The sequence below is a fragment of the Muntiacus reevesi genome, chromosome X (genome assembly GCF_963930625.1).
Source record: "Muntiacus reevesi chromosome X, mMunRee1.1, whole genome shotgun sequence".
Classification (NCBI taxonomy): domain Eukaryota; kingdom Metazoa; phylum Chordata; class Mammalia; order Artiodactyla; family Cervidae; genus Muntiacus; species Muntiacus reevesi.
The window spans coordinates 14,009,406-14,019,197 of record NC_089271.1 but is presented as its reverse complement, the minus strand read 5'-3'; the positions used below and the strand labels follow the sequence as shown (position 1 = coordinate 14,019,197).

General features: G+C 45.3%; 1 pseudogene; it reads left to right on the top strand.

Annotated features, from left to right (window-relative positions):
• The first annotated feature begins 1,512 nt into the window (after positions 1-1,512).
• LOC136153211 (TAF5-like RNA polymerase II p300/CBP-associated factor-associated factor 65 kDa subunit 5L pseudogene) lies at positions 1,513-3,306 on the top strand (annotated as a pseudogene).
• Positions 3,307-9,792: the final 6,486 nt, after the last annotated feature.

The following is a 9,792-nucleotide window of genomic DNA, read 5'->3' as shown; positions in this document are numbered from 1 at the left end:
CCTTCTCTGATTCTATTAAAAAAGTATTATGTCATTTCTTTTGATTTGTTAACCTGCCAATCTCCAGCTTACTTAGTCTTTCAAACATATTTTTACACTTCCACAATTATAAAGTAGAGTCAAATATCATAATGTCTAAGGACCTAGCTTCCAGCCCTCACTGTTGTCTAGTTCCAATCACAGTTCTAGCTGCTAGCTTAAACAAGATGCCCATGGCCTCTTCCACAGGTTAGAGCCTCGGACAGAGAGTTCCCTGAGAGAGACTTCCAGTGTCCTTTTGTCTTTATTTATCATCCTCTGGAATTACATTCTCTAACATCCACAATCCCAAGGCTATTGCCAGCCTCCCATACTATCATCCACTCATTTCATGGTGGGAAATGCTTATCCAAGAGTACTTACTCCTACTTCGGCAAGCAGGATATTTGTGGTGTGTTTATACTGTGTTTCCCATTATTTCTTTCCCCAGCACTTCCAGGCTGGGGTTGGCCACCAGAGAAAGCCCCATGAGATTTAGAAGTTAAGAAGTTAAGCAGCACAGGGCAGCAAAGGAGACACAGACATAAACAACAGACTTTTGCAATGAACATTTACAATAGCTAGGACGTGGAAGCACCCTAGATGTCCTTCAGCAGAGGAATGGATCAGGAAGTTGTGGTACATGTACACAATGGAACATTACTCAGCTATAAAAACGAACACATTTTAAAAAAATGAACACATTTGAATCAGTTCTAATGAGGTGGATCAAACAGGAGCCTATTGTACAGAGTGAAGTAAGTCAGAAGGAGAAACACAAATATTGTATATTAACACATATATATGGAATTTAGAAAGATGGTAATGACGATCCTATAAAGAGACAGAAAGAACAGACTTTCGGACTCTGTGGGAAAAGGCGAGGGTGGGATGATTTGAGAGAATAGCACTGAAACCTGTATATTACCACATGTAAAAGAGATGACCAGTGCAAGTTCGGTGCATGAAGCAGGGCACTCAGAACTGATGCTCTGGGACAATCCGGAGGAATAGGGTGGGAAGGGAGGTGGGGGGTGGGGTGGCGGTTCAGGATGGCGGGACACATGTGTACCTGTCGCTGATTCATGTCGATGTATGGCACAAACTATCACAATATTGTAAAGTAATTATCCTTCAATTGAAATAAATACATAAATTATAAATAAAAACAACAGACTTTTGGGCATCAGAGGCCCGGCCCAGCCCGCGACGGCCCTGCCCATTAGTCAGTCAGGGGGCGGCTGCCCAGAGCCACCACGTGGGGATGGGGATGTGGGGAAGGAGGGATGGGTAGGGCGGGGCTGCGTGGGGTGGGGGCGGGGCTGCGTGGGGTGGGGGCGGGGCAGGGCAGCGACGGTTGGTTGAGGTGTGGCTGCCTGCCGGGAGAGAGCCAGTGGCAAGCGAGCCTTTCTCAGCGGAGACGGAAGCGGTTGCGGGGCGACCCTGGTGGCACTGGCCGGCACAGGAAGCGAAAGCTGCCTGGGATCTTCAGTCATGGAACGGTCCCGCACCGACCAGATGCAGATGGCTGTGTCCAGCTACCTCAAACGCCGGCAGTACTGGGGCAGCGATGGCCCACCGAAGAAAATCCGACGACTGTCACAGAACATCCAGGATATGGCTACCAGCCTCGCAGTCCAGTCAGAATCTGGTTGCGCCAATACAGTGTCTGCAACCCCTGGCCAGGCAGACCCCCAGCAATATGAAGTACAGTTCAGACGGCTGCGGGACTTTCTCATGGACTCTGACTCCCAGCATAGCCACGAAGTGACACCTCTCCTCTACCCTCTCTTTGTCTACCTCCATCTTGACCTGGTCCAGAACGGTCCAAAGGCCACAGCGGAAAGCTTTTACAGCTGCTTCCATGGAATGTTTCTCCAGAACACCAGCCAGAAGGACGTCATCAAGCAGCTCCAGACCACCCAGACCAGCCAAGACATCATGTCTAACTTCCAGCTGCGGGCCTTCCTGGACAGTAAGTACGTGGTTCGTCTGTCAGAAGACAGCTACAACTACTTTCTCCACTACCTCCATAGTGACAACAACACCGCGCTTTGCAGAGTCCTCACCTGGCACATCCACCTGGACGTGCAGCCTGCCGAGAGGATGGACTCCCAGTTCTACGCCAGCAGCGACCCCCCCAGCGGCGACCCCTCTAGCGCCGGCTCCTCCAGCGGCCAGGGTGGCGGCCTGGAGTCCACCGACCTGCCCAAGTACATCCTGCAGAAGGAGGAGGAGCTGGATATCCTTCAGGAGACCATCAAGTGCGTCCAGGATGGCCCCCCCTCCCTCATCACCATCTACTCCTATGCCTTCTACAACACTGCGCAGCTGCTGAATACGGCGGAGGCCTCGCCAGACAGCAAGCTGCTCGCCGCGGGCTTTGACAACTCCTGTATAAAACTGTGGAGTCTGACTTCCAAGAAGTTTAAACCCAACCCCCATGAAGTAGACGCGTCCCGCATCGACTTGGCTTATGATATCCCCGAGGACGACGAGGAGGACAAGGCAGCCAAGGAGCTGAAGGTCCTGCAGGGACACCGCGGCCCAGTGTATGGCACCAGGTTCCTCCCGGACAGCTCCGCGCTGCTCTCCTGCTCTGAAGACACGTCCATCAGGTACTGGGACCTGGAGAGCTTCACGAACACCGTGCTGTACCAGGGCCACACCTACCCCGTGTGGGACCTGGACATCAGCCCGCACAACCTGTTCTTTGCCAGTGCATCCCGTGACCGCACGGCGAAGCTGTGGTCATTTGATCGGACGTACCCACTGCGAATCTACGCCGGGCACCTGGCGGATGTGGACTGTGTTAAGTTCCACCCCAATTCCAACTATTTAGCCACAGGCTCGACAGACAAGACGGTGCGGCTGTGGAGTGCCCAGCAGGGGAACTCGCTGAGACTCTTCACGGGCCACCGTGGCCCCGTGCGCTGCTTGGCCTTTTCCCCCAACGGTAAGTACCTGGTGTCGGCGGGCGAGGACCAGCTGCTGAAGCTGTGGGACCTGGCATCTGGGACCCTTTACAAAGAGCTACAGGGCCACACGGATGACATCACCAGCGTCACCTTCAACCTGGACAGCAGCCTGATTGCGTCAGCATCCATGGATAACTCAGTGCGTATCTGGGACATCAACAGCAAGCACAGCAGCACGCCCGCCGATGGCTCATCCAGTGAGCTCCTGGGCGTCTATACCAGCCAGATGAGCACTGTGCTGAATGTGCAGTTTATGACCTGCAACCTCCTGCTGGTGACTGGAATCACAGAAGAAAAGCAGGAACACTGATTTGTACCTTTGAGGTAATGGCCTGGGCAGTGCGAACGCTTCCAGACAGCAAGTCTTAGGACAGACCGATCGGGTCACTGACTGTAAGGCTCCCCGTGTCCCCCTTTGCCCCGCAGATGGCCTGAGGCCACCACCCTCCATTCAGCCCCCAGGTGTGGAAGGACAGGGGGAGGCAGGGTGGTAACGGGGAACAAACGGGGGATCAGAAATCCTGGAGATGCCGCTGTGTCCTCCAGCGGCCCCTTCCTGTCTTTGGTGCCAAGGTGTCCTCGCCTTGCCAGGGCTGCACTTGGCTGGAGGATGTTTGCCAGATGCCCTCGCCAGGAGCAGTGCTGCAGGGGTACTGGGTGGAAGGGACTCCATCCCGGTAGGAATGCAGGGGTGGGATGTAGGAAGGGGGCAGGGTCATCCTGGCAAATGTCTTTCTTTTTCCCTGATTACAGAGAAGCAGGGTGTTTTTTTTGTTTGTTTTGCTTTGTTTTTTATGATTACTGTTATAATTATTCTTGAGAAGAAACCTAGCAATGGCAGAGGGGGCCTTTGCTGCTCTCATCTTTCAGGTTTTACTTCTGGCACTGGCTGTGATACTTGGAATTTAGAGGTGCTGGGAAGTCACAGAACTTGGTCACATAGTGTATTGGGAGAAAGGGAAAATTTCTGGGTGACAGATGGATCACTCTGGATGACATGTTTCAGGAAGGGGGTGGGTGGGTTTGAGAAAGTCTTGGGGTTTTGCAGCAGGGGTGGGAAAGAAAGATTCATGTCTGCACTTCTATTAACAATTCTGTCTCTTGAAAGGACAGATTGTGGTAAAGAAATGAAAATACTTAGCAGTGAGAAGTCAAAAGATGAAATTAGAAAATGTTGAATTTCCAAATGATTCTGAGGTGTGGCTTTTCCTACATCTTTTCCTCCTGAGATGGTCCCGCCCACTTCTGCTTTGCAATAGCAGTTTAATGAGCAGTCTGTGAAACAAATCTTAGGTACAAACACATGTATCAAAAACTATGTTCTGGGGATGAAGCGACTTCTAATTTGTGGGAAAAGGATTAAATATTTCTGTTTTCTGAAAATAGTTATTTTGTATTTTGGTTTTTATTAAAATATATTTAGTTTCAAAAAAAGAACAGACTTTTGGACTCTGGGAGAAGGCAAGGGTGGGATGATTTGAGAGAATAGCATTGAAACATGTATATTACCATATGTAAAATAGATGACCAGTGCAAGTTCAATGCATGAAGCAGGGCACTCAAAGCCAGTGCTCTGGGACAACCCAGAGGGATGGGGTAGGGAGGGAAGTAGGAGGGGGGTTCAGGATGGGGGACACGTGTACCTGTGGCCCATTCATGTCGATGTATGGCAAAAACCATCACAATATTATAAAGCAATTATCCTCCAATTTAAATAAGTTAATCTTTTTAAAAAAGAAGTTAACCAGCAGCTATTTTAGCTGCTATATTTACAGCCATGCTGTAGAGTACCAGGAGAGCTGCCACTGATCTGCTGGTTCACCTTGCCAGCCAGAGGCAGTAGTCAGTGCTTTGGGTAGCCTTCAGAAGCTGGTTTTGCCATGGCACTGCAGCTTCTAACAGCTTCCCTCCTTAGCTTCTCTGGGACAAGCACACATGCAGTGCCATGGCAAAACCAGCTTCTCCTGAAGGCTACCCACAGTACTGAGGCTGGAGGTAGAAAGAGACAGATCCAGCTTCTCATTTGTCTTTGGTCTCATCTATGCCCAGCTCACCTCCAATTGCATGTCTGGCTAAACTGCCAGGTCAACACTGGATGCAGAGAAAACAGCCTTATGTGACCTGCTCCACCATCCCCACAATAAGCCCCATAATAAACCCTTTACATTATGCATGGTGTTTTTACTTCTCTGTTGAACTCCGATTATTCTCCTAGAAGTTATTTCACCCCTTCTCATTAATGACTTCAGCAAGTCTGCTGGTACAATCTTATTTGGTACAGAATCATTGAAACTTTATATATTTTATGTCCTAAGTTACACATAAATTTTAAAATGTGACTGAATCAACTTGAGGAATATCTCTTTCTCAAGTGCTAGTGAATTACATTTTTCTGAGGGAAAATGGTCTCCTGAATGGAAGCCACTGAAATTGTTCGTGATGTATACTGACTCAGCAATTCTAATAATCAGATTTCAGTCAAATCACTACATGGGTGTCCTGGGAGATCTTTGGTCAATGTGGAAGTTTTAATTGTTCTGGATTGGACAGAGGAGCTGGGCAGGCTGCGGTCCATAGGGTCACAAAGAGTCAAGACACTACTGAAGTGACTTAGCACACATGCCCTGACTTAACCATTTAATACACAATTAGTGATTTTTCCACTCTTATGGGAAACAGATAGGACTGGAAACTGGGACGTTTTTCTTTTCTACTTAAGTAAGTCACACTGTGTCCATGTTCCTAAAGACAGTTTTACGCACTGCAATGACTAAAACATGTACTGCTTAAATATTTCTGTGAACAATTTCTCTCAGCCCAGAGGTGATGCCAACTTGCTATAATGTAATATTTTTGCATTTGGCTGACAATGTATTTTCTGTCACCTACAATTTGAGGAATTCATCCTCTTATGGGAAAAACCTGGGTTCATCAATTCCCAGCATGTCTCAAGCTCAGCACTATACACATTTGGAGCCATATAATTCTTTGTTGGGTGGACTGTTTAGTAACATCCCAGACATCTGCCCACTAGATCCCAGTAGCAGCCCCACCTTGAGGCACCCTAAGTTCTGACAACCAAAACTATCTTCAGACTTTGTTCCATGTGCCCTGGCAGGGAGGGGGGAGAAGGAGAATCACCCTGTCTGATTACCACAAGCATTTTGATTCAGACATACCTGGACATGGGTTAGGGAGAGGAGAAATCTCACAAGTGGAAGTTGTAAGTCATGGCAACCACCATATGAATACATTTATTCCTCTATATTCAAGGGGGATGGGTTCTAGGACCCTTGAAGATACCAAAATCCATGAATGCTCAATCCCTTACATGATTAGTGTAGTATTTGTAGAATTTGGGCTTCTCTGGTGGCTCAGATGGTAAAGCGCCTGTCTGCAATGCGGGAGACCTGGGTTTGATCCCTGGGTTGGGAAGATCCCCTGGAGAAGGAAATGGCAGCCCACTCCAGTTCTCTTGCTTGGAAAATCGCATGGACGGAGGAGCCTGATAGGCTACAGTCCATGGGGTCGCAGAGAGTCAGACACGACTGAGGGCCTTCATTTCACTTACATCCTCTCATATACTTTTTTTAATTTTAATTTTTAATTAGAAGATAATTACTTCACAATACTGTGATGGTTTCTGCCATACATCAACATAAATCATCTCTAGATTACTTGTAATACCTAATACTATGTAAATACCATGTAAATAGTTGCTGGTGTGTGGCAAATTCCAGTTTTGCTTTTCTGGAATTGGTTCTACTTTTTTTTTTTTTCTGAGTATTTTTGATCTGCAGTTAGTTGATTCTGCAAATGCAGGACCCAGGGATCCAGAGGGCTGAGTGTAATGCTTAACACTGTTTGGGGAAGAGAATAAGAGATTCTCTAGGGACCCCTCTGCAAAGTCAAGGGTATGATCTTCATCACTGCCAAATGATGGGCCAGAATGGAGTAGAATGCCATCTTGCTTAAGTAGCAGAGTATATTAATATGTGATTCTCTCTGTGGCTCTGTCTCAGCTTCCCTGGGGAAATAAGTAAATTTGAGCCTGTGCTGTGTGTGCTTAGTCGCTCAGTCGTGTCCGACACTGCGACCCCATGGACTGTAGCCCGCCAGGCTCCTCTGTCCATGAGATTCTCCAGGCAAGAATACTGGAGTGGGTTGCCATGCCCTCCTCCAACCCATGGATGGAACCCAGGTCTACCTGCATTGCAGGAGGATTCTTTGCCATCTGAGTCACCAGGGAAACCCTAAGTTTGAGTCTGCGGGTTGCTAATTATATTCACTGACTTCATGATCGGTATCACAATAGAAAAGTAGTCAGTTGGTCAACTATGTATAAAAAATGAAACTAGGATACTTTCTAACACCATACACAAAAATAAACTCGAAATGGATTAAAGACCTAAATATAAGACCAGAAACCATAAAACTCTTAGAGGAAAACATTAGGCAGAACAGTCTCTGACATAAATCACAGCAAGATCCTCTATGACTCATCTCCCAGAATAATGGAAATAAAAACAAAAATAAACAAATCAGACCTAATTAAAGTTAAAAGCTTTTCCACAATGAAGGAAACTATAAGCAAGGTGAAAAGACAGCCCTCAGAATGGGAGAAAATAATAGCAAATGAAACAACTGACAAAGAATTAATCTCCAAAATATACAAGCAGCTCATGCAGCTATCAATACCAGAAAAATGAACAATTCAATCAAAAAGTGGGCAAAAGACCTAAACATACATTTCTCCAAAGAAGACATAATAAACACATTGAAAGATGCTCAACATCACTCATTATTAGAGACATGCAAATCAAAACGACAATGAGGTATCATCTCACACCAGTCAGAACGGCCATCATCAAAAAGTCTATAAATAATAAATGCTGGAGAGGGTGTAGAGAAAGGGGAACCCTCTCTTACGTTGTTGGTGGGAATGCAAACTGGTACAGCCACTATGGAGAACAGTGTGGAGATTCCTTAAAAAACTGGGAATAGAATTGCCATACAACCCAGCAATCCCACTGCTGGGCATATACCCTGAGGAAAACAGAATTGAAAGAGACACATGTACCCCAATGTTCACTGCAGCACTGTTTACAATAGCTAGGACATGGAAGCAACCTAGATGTCCATTGGCAGATGAATGGACAAGGAAGTTGTGGTACATATATACAATGGAATATTATTTGGCTATAAAAAGGAACACATTTGAGTCAGTTTTAATGAGGTATATGAACAGAGTGAAGTAAATCAGAAAGAGAAAGACAAATACTGTATATTAACAATGATGGCACTGACGATTCTACATGCAGGGCAGCAAAGGAGACACAGAGGTAAAGAACAGACTTTTGGACTCAGTGGAAAAGGAGAGCGTGGGATGATTTGAGAGAACAGCATTGAAACATATACACCACCATATGTAAAATAGATGACCAGTGCGAGATGGATGCATGAAGAACACCCAAAGCTGGTGCTCTGGGACAACTTAGAGGGATGGGGTGAGAAGGGAGGTGGGAAGGGGGTTCAGGATGGGGTGGACACATGTATATCTATGGCCCATTCATGTTGATGTATGGCAGAAACCATCACAATATTGTAATTATCCTCCAATTAAAATAAATTAATTTAAAAAATAACCAATTATACAGTAAATAAGCAAAAAATGTTACCTCTGGACTTAGTTTCCAGTAATACAGTAGGCAAAATACTTCAGATTGACCCTCCTACTAAGAAAAATTTAAAATACTGGATTAAAAAAGTTATTAAAAGAGCTGAGAGCTGGCAAGAAAGACAGGAAAACATAGGTAATAAGATGGAAATCCAGATATGTAAGTAGTGCACCAAAGCAGTCTTTGACATTGAGGTAGTGGCCAAACTGCTGTTAACTTGAACGTCAGTGTCACACTTCTCTGGGGCATGAATACAGGAGAAGAAACCAAGGGCCTGCCTAAAATCAGAGTCTACACAAAAGTCCTCATCATAACACTGGGAACCCAAAGGGTTATAGTCTCAAGGAACTGCAATGAAAATTGCTCTCTAAATCTTTGTACTGAGAAGAGAGAAAGGAGATTCCCTCAGGAAGATGTAATAATAAGCTGCCCCTTTGGAGCCTAGACAGCCCAAATTCACATTTCTTATAACACATATGGGTGTTCAACAAAACCTGAAACCAATAATTTAGTGGTTTTAGACAGGCTTGATAAGTACCCATAGCTGACAGATGACAGCAAAAGCCAATTCTCTTTACACTAGGAACTCTACCCCAAATCTCCAAGAATTCCAGCAAATAAATTTTTTTTAAGGAATACAAGCGAAAGGCAAAAGAAATCATGAAAAAGAAGGCAGGAAAGTGCAGTACCATGAGTGAGAATTTGTAGAAAAAAATAAGAGCAAGGAGAAACAGACCTATAAAGATTCCACATATTAGTTATAGACTATAAAACAGCTTATGATTAATAAAATAAATAATGAATAACTTTAAACATACATGCAGGGAACAAGAAATTGTGAAAAATAGCCATACAAATTTGGAATGGAACTTTTAGGAGTTAAAAATAAATAACTCAAAAGGGGACTTTGGAATATTTATCAGAAGAAATTAATCAGAATGCATGAGAGAGACAAAAGTAAGGAAAATGTGGATCGAAAGAACATTTGAACGCTGAGCAAACTCCACAAAACAACTTCTGATCGCTAGCAGAGGACATCAGGCGCCCAGAAAAGCAACCCCATTCTCTTCAAAAGGAGCTAGGACAAAATATAAAAGATAAAAAGATTATCTTTTATA